A 12,225-nucleotide genomic window follows, 5' to 3' on the forward strand; every position below is an offset into this window, starting at 1 on the left:
TGTTATTTGAAAAAATCTCAGCTGTCAAGATTTCCATCCAAATACTTCTGGCATAAATGCATATTTGCACAAAGGTTTGGAACACTATCTTCTTCATCAAACATTATTCTTCCAAATACTCACAGAAAGCAAACAAAAGGGATTGTGAATACTTGCTGGAGCAGATTTGTTACATGTAACTGAACAAGTATTAGTGCATATGGGATTTTTTTTGAGTAATCTTGCAGTTGTTGAGCCTTCTAGGGTAACTAGATGACTTGAATCATAGAATCATAGAATCATAGAATCATAGAATCATCATAGAATCATAGAATGTCTTGAATTGGAAGTGACCTTAAAGATAATCTAGTTCCAACTCCCCTGCCATAGGCAGGGATGCCACCCACTAGATCGGGTTTGCCAGGTGTTGTGGTTTAACCTGGCTGGCAGCTAAACACCACACAGCCGTTCACTCACCCTCCCCCCTCCCTCTCTGGGATGGGGAAGAGAAACGGGAAAGTGAAGCCTGTGAGTTGAGATAAAGACAGTTTATTAAGACAGGAAAATAATAATAACAATAATAATAATAATAATGATGATAATAGTATTACTACTAATAATGTGTACGAAACAAGTGATGCACAATGCAATTGCTCACCACCCCTTGACCGATGCCCAGCCTATCCCCGAGCAGCCGGCCCCCCCTCCACCCCGGCTAGCCACCCCTATATATTGTTTAGCATGACGTCAGATAGTATGGAATACCCCTTTGGCCAGTTTGGGTCAGCTGTCCTGGGTCTGTCCCCTCCCAGCTCCTGCTGCACCCCTAGCCTGCTCGCTGGCAGGACAGAGCGAGAAGCTGAAAAGTCCTTGGCTTGGTGTAAGCACTGCTCTGCAACAATTAAAACATCAGCATGTTATCAGCGCTCTTCTCATTCTAATCCAAAACATAGCACCCTGCCAGCTACTAGGAGGAAAATTAACTCTGTCCTAACTGAAACCAGGACACCAGGGACCCATTCAGCCTGGTCTTGAACACCTCCAGGGATGGGGCATCCACAATTTCTCTGGGCAACCTGTAACTTAGAGATAAGCATTTCTTACCTTTCTTCTCCCCTGAAAAACTATAACATGACTGTTTCCCTATCTCTCCATTCAGGTTTCCTTTCAATCAGAAATGAATCATCTATAAGGTAATAACACATTTTGCTGTTTACTGAGGATGTGGTCAGGACACACATCTCAAGAATAGGAGTACGGGACACATGAACACATGAACACCACAAATTAGAGACAACCAATGAAAATCAGACACTTCATTTCTCAGTGAGTCTAAACACTACAGACTGCCTGTTCCAAAGAGATTCTCATGCTTGCAGATTGCATCTCTTGTTATATAGTGAATCTGCCCTACACCAGCCCTAACTTTGATCTGCATAGTACGTTTTTATCTTCAGCACAGCATTTTCTCTTTACATTTTATTCAAAAGAACTATATATGCTCAAAAAATTTAAAAAGTGTGTCAAGTATAATTTGTTTCACTTTTTTTTCTTTTTTTTTTTCTTTTCTTTTTTCCCCTGTGTCTTGTCTTCAGGAGAAAAGACTTGATTTCCCCATGAAAGATGAATCAACTGTAGTGTTCTGTGCTCTCTCACAGCAGCAGGTAGCTGTGCAAAGATTGTCATGAACATTTATCTCAGGTCTTCTGCTCAAATGTGTGACTTTACATTTCATTGATAAGTCAGAAGACATCTCCACAGGAAACTGAACCTAGGCCTGTTTCAAAAAACAAAAATTTTTCAAAAATTTTGACATATCAAAATATCTCCCTTAAATCCAGACTCTTCAGCCAATTGAAAAGGCAAAGTTTTCCTGCATGGAGCTGGAAATACTGCAGCCAATCCCTTTTCAGAATTTTAGATGCCTTGTTTAACTTGAGTACTGCAGTGTTATGCTGCAGTATTGATCTTATTCCTCTTCAAGTAGCTTTTATATGCATGTGCATGTGTGTATATTAATATATATATACATACATATATATGTATTTATAACCCTTTATTCATCAGTCATTGATGTTTGTAGGTAAGTTTTCAAAGCAGTGTATAGAAGCTACATGAATTAATTTAGTGCTTTGATGGTTGGATGTATGCATGACTTACTTAATTTCACTTTGAAATTATGCCTCTTCTAGACTACCTGTATTTCTAAAACATCAAATTTCCCTTCTAGGGTAAATGTGATATGTTTATGGACATCTCATAAAGAAATCCTTAGCAAACAGGGAGAACTCTGTAACCTTTTTAATACATACACGCCAGGAGATGAGCAAAAATTTCTTTTATGGAAATGTACTTCACCTGCAGGCCAATAGGATAATATTCTCTGTTTTGTGTTGTATTGGTTCGGTTGTGATAACATTGATTAAGAATCTAAAACCATTTCTTTTCTAATCTTTGCAGAGAAGTTCAGGGAAACATCACATACTGAATGTCACTCAAGTGTTTCCTAAAGCAACTTTTCATCAGTACTGTGATTTTAAAGTCCCATGGCAATGATATTTAAGATGTCCTAACTAAGAATTCTCAAATACATTTCTAACTTGCATGAATGATTACAAGCCTTCAAAGATATTATCATTTGACTTCTGATCTATATATGGCAGGTTTAAAAATAACATTAATAGCTATGACAGCAAGCTTTCTCTAATCATGCTTTCAGAACAATCCAACATATTCCACTGCCAATCAGTTGCTCATTTAAAACTGGTGGTAAACCCTTTCATATTATTGACCATAATAATTAGTGTACTTCCATGTAGAGATGTTTTTACTGTTATTACCAGAGCATGGCAATACATACTTTTAAAATATAGAAAAATGCTGCAGACATTTCATTGGAGTTTTCAATGCTAAGTAAAAAGGCTTAGTGCAGATGCTTGACAAAGGACCCATTAAACTAATCAATCACATATCCGTGTCAGAGCTTCTGAATGTCCTAAGTGAATATATATATTCATATATATTCCTGCTAGAGATGTATCAGAAAGAATTAATCCACCTTGATTCAGTTATCCACCCCTAAAGTGAATGTAACAACAACAAAATGTTCTTTTAGCATTACAGATACTTTGGATTAGCTTTATATGTGTGAGATTGCAAGTGAGGGGAGAAACACACACCTCAATGGACTGCCTGGTTTAAACCAGACAGCTTCAGGGCAAATGTCAAACAAATAGCTAGGACTTTAACAGGCTGGTCTACCACCCAAATGAGAGACAGCCCAACCCTGTTTCAAAGAAGGAATGCGACAAGAAGATTGAAGGATTCTCCAGGCCTAGGCTGGTACTCTGAAGTGTTGGGTTTGATAACGGAGTCAGCAGAAGTAAAGAAGGTCCCTTTGTAGCTAGCGACATGAAAGAAGATTTTAAGGGTCAGGGAGCTTTGGCAATCAGAGCAATTTGATTGGTTATTCCACCAGCATGGGAGATGCTTTTTTTATAAATCCTGTTGACAGAAGATAGAACCTTGTTATCAGGACTAAGAACTGACCTTTTGGAGTGTGACAATTTTAAAAGCTAGCAACTAAGCACCTTAATCTAAAAAGAATAGTGTGTTGGAGGAAGATAGATCTAAAAGCAATGAGATTTAAGGGAAGGTAAAGAGGACCACAGGGAGGTACTGACAAAAAGTTTAGATGTAATTGGAAGAAAAATACAGACAAAAAGTAATTTGGGAATAAGGGGGTATTTGAATACTACAAAGGAAGGGCATAGACAGAACAGACAGATGACTGAATATGAATATGGGAAATGTAAGTAAAGAATCTCAGGAATTGCTTGTCAAAACAACAGCACAATATAAGGAGAGATGCACAGTTGAGAGGGATTTATTCTTTTAATTATTTATATGTTGTTCACAAAGAAAACTTCAAAATGTCTCTCAGAATCTACACAAAATCCTAACTGTGTTTTTCAAAGTAGTCCCTTTAAAGGTCCTAATAAATTCAGCTAATGAAATAAAAAAAAAGATGAGGATGTGACATGGTAATTTTAACATTGCTCTTATTGGGTAGTTTTCTTCAAATCCTCTGCTTATTTTTCGCTGTGTGTTGGAAAGGTATCCTGTAATCACTAACGTGGTTTGTTTGTTTGTTTGTTTTTAGTTGAAAAAAATTTACATGATCAGGTGACTATGAGCCACCACTGATGGTTTTCCTCTCCTTTATGACACTGCTCTATAGGGTGGTCCTAGAACCTTTTAAGTGTGAAGTGCTTTGGAAATATGCCAGCCACATGTAGCATTTAAAGTACTGTTTTGGAGCAATTGCAAATGCTTGTTTAAAAAATAAACAGAAAATAGCCTAGAATCAAAAGAAGTCTATATAATTTATGAGCACATTCCTCATCTAGATAGTCATCCATGCCTTTTTTCCTAATTACCCTGAAACATTCATATACTTATTCTTATTTGTCCTTTTTTTCTTTGGAGTTTTGTGGGGTTTGGTATTTAACTTACTTATCTTGTTTTGTATTCTTCAAAGCAATGAGAAGAAAAATCAATAAGATAGCACTATCCCAAATGACAAAAATATTTTGACATCAGTGGAATTTGTTAAACCATTAAATCCACAAGGGTCTGTACAGCCAGAGTCAAAGAAAAACAGCTATTGAGTTTTTAATTACAACAGTAGGAGAGGAATCTGAGGGGAAGAAGCTATACCATAAATAAATCAATAGTTGTTAAATTACTCTGTCATGTTTGTCCTTGACAATGAACTCAATAGAAAGGGGCAAACTCTTTCAGATGTTGGGTGGGATTCACCTTCTCTAACTTAGGTTCCTTAAAGTTAGAGGTTCAAGTAAAAGCTAGTCTATCCTGGTTCCCTTTGATATTTGAAAGGAAAAAGACATCTCCACATGATTCTTTATTAGAGAAAACTACCCTGTGTTGAGATGACCTGTTTTAGCTTTTTACATCCATTGGCTATACAATGAGCCTAAACATAAACTCAGACCTGGATGTCTAATGTAAGGAAAAGAAATTTTCCTAGACACTACTGGGCAGGGAAATATAACTTCTGCAATATAGATGAGGAAAGCAATGAAAATGAATATATATATATTCATTTAATATTCATTATTTATTATATATATATATATATTATATATATATATATATTATATATTTATATATATATTTTTTATACATATTATATTATATATTATATATTATTATATATATTCATTGAATATATATATATGCTTTTTCCTTAAGGAAAAAAAAAAAAAAAGTATAACTCAGGTTCAGGTTACTTTGAAATTCAGCTCCAAGATTCTTGAAAGATATTTCAATTGAATTTCCACTGGCCAAGTAGTGAACCAAGTGGTTTAAGCTTTGAGTGTCTTTCTATCTTTTTTCCAAAAGCAGATGGTGATTTTGGTGGAAAACTTCCCATCTTTGTTTGTTTGCTTGTTTGTTTGTTGTAATACATGTCATAATAAACACTATTGAGGAATTAATAGCTATGTTCAGATATATAAAAGATAAGGGAAGAAAAATTCCAAGGAGGAAGAAGAGACACACTCCTTCAGTTATATTTTTCTGTGACAACTGTTTGAATTAAAAGTTGCAGAGAAAATTAATTTCATTAAATTAGAACATACTTGCATACTTTTCAAGAAAAAAAAAATCTAGCAGGCACACAAAATATTAGACTTGCAGAGTACATATGTATTTTTAAATAATTCTTCTTACTCTCTTGGAGCTGAGAATGGGCTTGTCACTCATGGTAACTATTAATTCTGAACTAGGAAAGGATTTCATGAAGGGAAGAAAGGAAAAGAGTTTTCCTAAATGAGACTCTTGCCTTCTAGAACACTGTTGGTGTATACATGCTGACACGTGCAATGAATATGACTGTATCAGCATCTGAGAATTAATGACTGCACACTTGCCAACATGGGCAAACACATGCTAGAGGGAGGCATGCAAAATGCATATAGACATTTATCCTCACTCTGAGGCAAAACAAAGATCACAGAAGAAGCAAAGCTAACAATCAGCTTCACTCCTGTTTGCTTTTGCCTTAAACCTTTTCCTAAGTAGCAGTATTTTCTTCAATTGTTCAAAAACACATCTTGGCCTAATTGCATTTTTATTTCTAAGTGGTTAGTAGTCATTTAAACCTTTTCAAGAATATAGTCTTTGACCTACTTAGAGGTGCTTAACAATTATCAAAGCTCAAGTCCCTGATTTTTAAACTACACATGCAAACATCCATTTCTCTTTAGTAAATAGATGTTATAGGACAGCAGACTTCCAAGAGACATAGCAAAGAGATGTGAGTAATATTCTTTTTGAATATCCACTGTTTATCCTCCGAAAATACACAATTTAAGAGTTGTATTGAATCACTGAGATTGTGTTTTGAGACCTTTACAAGTACTAATTTACTAATCAGAAAACTTGCCAGTAATTTTAAATTTATCTGATATCTAGAATATCAGCTTCTAAGTACAAATTTCTTACTGTAAGTATAACTTTAAAAGCCACATATGTTGAATAAAGACACACTCTTAGCTCTGTTTTGGAGAGGCTGGAGACAAAGACTAACAATTGCTATTTGACTGGTTTGGACAAACTCAAAATGATAGTTCAATGAGAAGAGTGATTAAGAAGGACATGAATTGACATCTCCTAGTTCCTGTACTTCAGTCAAATTCTGATATTACTGAGATTCTTGAATCATGTAATCATGGCTCTCAATGAGGATGTAAATTAAATATTTGTTCTCAGAGAGACTGACATTGTTGTAAAAAGCCTGGGAAGCTTCAGAAATAGGCTACATGGCAAGCTGATCTGGAAACTACAATCTGAAAACTCTTGAACAACATTTTAGGCAACTTACAAAAAACAGTGAGGCTTCCAAAAATTCTACTTTGTCTATATTTTGTATAAATTGGTGAAATAGCTCTAAACAATAAAATGGATTTCATCAATGTAGCATTTTCTGACAAAAATAAATTCATTTTTTTAAATCCTCAGCGAGCTCTAGATAGGACAGACCATGTATCTTCTTTGCTGTTTCCCCCATCTCAGACAGGATGATGCATGGTATGCAAGTTTGTTACAATTTTGTGTTGTAACTACACAACTAAAATAATAATTTAAAATGTGGTTCCTAGTTAATGTGATAGTACTTAGAGAAACTAATTTATTTATGTGTTTTTTGTTTGTTTGTTTGTTTGTTTTGACACTAGACCATATCTTGTCTACATTTGTCTGGTTAAGTTCATACAGATGAAGATGCAGCCACAGTGAAAGTAGTCTGCAAGTACAGAACAATGTCATTTATTCTAAGAGCCAGTCACTTTTCTACCTTTGACCAGAAGACAACCTAGGACTTACAGATTGTTTTTTTTTTTTTTTCAATGTTACTAATTTTAATGGCCACTGGTTCGTCTCAGTCAAGGGCTCAGTTCACCAAATGAGGTTCACACTGTACTTATGAACAAAGGTGGCAAAATCAGTCCCAGTTAACAGAAGGGCAGATGGGAAATTCTCTCTCTGAATTTCCTTGATCTGAGGGTGGCTTAAGGCTGGTACTTGGTACTGGTGGTGGATTAGGAGGATAATATTCCTTTAGGTGCAGAAAGGTAGATTAACTAGCTAAGTACACATACTGTTCTCTGTGGATAGCAAACTAAAGGGATTCACTAAACTAAAGAGCTCTTCCCAAGGGGGACAAATCCTAGAAGCTCTACTACACATAATGTAGGAAGGACACATAATGTTTTATCCTTTTTGTTTTAAATGGTTTTTTGTTTATCTCTGAAAACCATGGACCCAGTTCAAGAAAAACGAGACAGAAAGACAGGCTTAAAACTAAGATGAAGCTGTGTGCAAGGGTGGCTTCTTAATATTCCTGTGATTGCCTGCATTCAACACAACTTTTTATTTCTTTTTTCATTAAAAAAAATCAAATCCTTGGAAAAAAAAAAAAAAAAGGTTTCATTTGTCTTTCCATCACACCTCATGGGATTTGGGTTTGGTTGCCTATGTGTACTTTTTGCTCAGGATGCCTCCCTGATGTGCAGCACAGGCTCCCTTCTGTGAGAGAGATGAATCTCCTTATTGTGAGAGAAGACAGAAAGTATCTGACCAGAAATTTAGAGTTGTCATATCACTGTGCCATTATTCTAATACATTTTGGATCTTAGTTTATGGTCCCTGGGTCAAGCCTAATATTTGGCCTGCCTTTGTACACCTGCAAACCTTCCAAGAGAATTTACCTGATATGCCTTGAATGCTTAGATTTCTGTGGTTAGATTCCTGTCTTAGATTCCTTAGAATTGAATTATGTGTCGAAAAATTGTACCCTGTAAGTTTGATATGTTAAAATGTTGTGTGTGAATAGATGGACAGTCTGGTATAGCTGCTGGGAAGAAAGCAGCTAACTTTTGGCAGTTTAAAAGGGCTTGATTCTTCAATTAATAATGATCTGAATTGATTGCTCATCACTGTATCACATATTACTTATAGCTTTGAATTCACTGCATTTCATTTATACAGTTATGTGCTATCTGACTAGCTTACTTCACAGACCATCCTTCTCACTGTTTCCCCATCAAACATAACAGTATCAAGTGTAAGAACATTCTATGCATATTGTGTTACAAAAGACTGACAGTGTGATTTTTTGTTCTTTATCAAGAAATCAAAAGATTCAAAAACCACTGAGTTAAAGCAGATAAAAGGCTGGCTCACATGAGTAACAGATTGAGTAGTGGCGATTTAACAGTAACTTGTGAAAGTACAGGAAATAATTGTGAATTTAGAAAATAAAATTCAGACTCTGGGCTTTCTTCATTTGGATGATAATAATAACATGACTATACCAGCCAGAAATCTGTGAGGTATCTGTATGCTTCATAGTGCGATAAATTGGAAGTTATTCACTCTCAGTTTAGAACAGGACAACCAGTTAAAAATAAACTCTCAGAACACAACTTACACCTCTGGCTGAATAAATGGGACACGGTATCATTCCCAGAAGATATTATTGCCTATTAGATGTCACTTTATTCATAATACTCTATATAGAGGTAGCTCTTGACACAAGAGCACAGGATGTGTCTTCATTTGAACTTCAAGGACGCATTTCAGTGGCAGGAATAACTCCAAAGAAACTGTCAGAAAGGTAGATTTTCAGTGTACCTTAAATCAGTTTAGTTCATGAAACAAGTAGAGCTGCACTGATTTATACCACCAAAAGAAACTGTCCCTCGCTTAGGAACAACTTAAGTTACTATCATGTGTTTTGCCATCTTTAAGAGTTGTACATGTGTGTATTTTTTACTGTTACTTATGACTATTTAAGAAATAGATCTTAGTATGTATGGCAAATATTTTTTTCACCACACCTTTCAGAAAATAAAGCTGTTCTCAAATGAGTAAGGTTATTGTGATATTGAAATCATGATTTCTTACTTCATCAAATGATTCCACAGCTATTGGGCTTTGTAATTTCTGATATCTTTGTAGAAAAAGAAAGGCATGGCTTAGTCATATGGAAGCTTTTCACACATCACTTACTTGTTTACAGAAGAAATAATCGTGATTCAGCAGATTTTAACCTCCTGTGAGCCAGCTATGAACAAATGACCCTGAAGGGTGTTGTGACAACATGCAATGTGAAGTGTTTGGATGAACAGTCTTGGCAGAATCTGCATTAAGCAGACGTATATGTGCTTAACATGGGGCTGCATACATGCTATAACATGGGGCTACAAATTTCTTAGTACCTATCCCCCTCCCCCAATCCATTTCTGACACACAAATTTGCCAACTTGTCCTGGTTTCAGTTAGGACAGAGTTAATTTTCCTCCTAGTAGCTGGCAGGGTGCTATGTTTTGGATTAGGATGAGAAGAGCGCTGATAACATGCTGATGTTTTAATTGTTGTAGAGCAGTGCTTACACCAAGCCAAGGACTTTTCAGCCTCGCTCTGTCCTGCCAGCGGGCAGGCTGGGGGGTGCAGCAGGAGCTGGGAGGGGACAGACCCAGGACAGCTGACCCAAACTGGCCAAAGGGGTATTCCATACCATCTGACGTCATGCTGAACAATATATAGGGGTGGCTAGCCGGGGTGGAGGGGGGGCTGGCTGCTCGGGGATAGGCTGGGCATCGGTCAACGGGTGGTGAGCAATTGCATTGTGCATCACTTATTTCGTACACATTATTACTATTAATACTATTATTATTATTATTATTGTTATTCTTTTCCCTGTCTTAATAAACTGTCTTTATCTCAACTCACAGACTTCACTTTCCCGTTTTCTCTCCCCCATCCCGGAGAGGGAGGGGGGAGGGTGAGCGAACCGCTGTGTGGTGTTTGACTGCCAGCCGGGCTAAACCACAACAACTCTTCTTAAAAATCCCAGTAGAGACATTGTAAAGGTCAGAGGTATCAATCTAGATTTCCTGAAGAAATTCTAACTGGGATGATTAAGAACTTAATTGCATTTTCATCTGTAAGAGACTTATTTTCATTTCTAAAACTGTGATGTTGTGGTTTGTGTTCCTAAGTGTATGGATATCCATAAGGATAGAAACTTCTCCAAAGTGCAGGTAGATTCCAGGGTAGAATTTAATGAACGGCTCTTTTGATGATGGTGTCAACTTAAGCAATCCTAACCTTTGCTAATTCCTACTTATTCATATCTTCATGCTAATGATTCAGTTGTGCTGGTGCATATTCCAGACTGAGAACTACATCTGGTTTAAAAAGTATACAATATTTTTCTATGAAGACTATTTTTCATCTGTCATTTACTAACTCAGGTTCACTGTGTGATTCATGAAAATATCTAGCTCTGAACATGAGAGGATAGTGTAGAAATAGCACTGAGAAGTGAATTCCAAAGCTGCTAAAACAATTAGTGTTAAAAAACAAAGCAAAACAAAACAAAATAAAACAAGTGCTTATGTTACATCTGTAGTAGTGATGCAAAGGCATCATTTTTCTAACAAGACTCAGGCTTTCTATCACATATGTGCACATGTTTAAAGTAGTACTGTTATTGTAGCTGTAATGCAGCTATGAGACATGATTTCCCCTCTGAAGGTAGTAAGACATCACAAGTAAACAAAAAGCATTAGAGTATTTTCCAGCAAAATCAAGTTGTCTAATGAAAGATATTATTTCCCTGTAACCTTGCCTTAATTAAAATCAAACATTAATAGTACTGTGGATTGCAGTAGGACTGCTGACAGCACTAAAGATCTTCATCTATGTTAATGATTATGGAACTGAGGATGTACTAAATAAACCATTTTCTACTGAAAATATAAATACAGGGGATATGCCTCTTACTCATTATTTAGAACAAGCATAGGCAAATTTCAAATGAACAGAGATCTTTTCCATGTAAATATCTCATGTAAGAAAAAATAATTGAAGGAAAAAATAAAGTCCACAAACTAGGTTGTTTGTTTTTTTTTTTTTTTTTTTTTTCCTAGAGGACACCACCAGTAGCTGGTTGATATTTCTGAAATAGTAAACTCATTTTGTCTCCTTGCAGTCTGTTCTCCTGTTATAAACTATTCCATTTGTAGATCAACCTGGTTCCTTTCCTAGCTAAATACTGCCACAGAAAACAATGTTTTCATGATAAATTTACATGTACAAGCAACAGCAGAAAACCTCCATGTAAATTTTTTTCATTAAAACCCTTGCCTGTATTCTTACAGTCCATGCCTAAAACAAGTTCTTTAAGTTAAAATCAAGACATAATGTTTTCTCACTTGGCCTTTGATAATTAGAATGCCAATGCCAGATAAAAGATGACACCTCCCATAACTTGCTGCTGATCATACTTTACAATATAACTAGGGAGAAACTGTATTTCTCCTTTTTATTACATGGCATTGTCATACATTCTATAGTAAATTCTTTGTGTAAAAAACAAACAAACAAACAAACAACAACAACAACAACAAAAAACAGTAACAAAACTAAAACTCAATAATTGCAGGGCAATTAGAAGGGCAAATAGGAGCTCCACAAGTAATACTTTCTTTCCTTTCTCTTTCAGTTAGCAAAAGTGATTGTGTGGCAAATGACATAGCTGCATTTCATGGCTAACAGAACTTTACTTCATTATAGATACTATAAAAATAGTATGATTTCATATGCCCCTTCCCCCCCACCCCTTCTTACTATCCCCTCTCTCCCCCCCCCCCCCCC

Source organism: Cygnus atratus, chromosome 2 (genome assembly GCF_013377495.2).
Source record: "Cygnus atratus isolate AKBS03 ecotype Queensland, Australia chromosome 2, CAtr_DNAZoo_HiC_assembly, whole genome shotgun sequence".
Classification (NCBI taxonomy): Eukaryota; Metazoa; Chordata; class Aves; order Anseriformes; family Anatidae; genus Cygnus; species Cygnus atratus.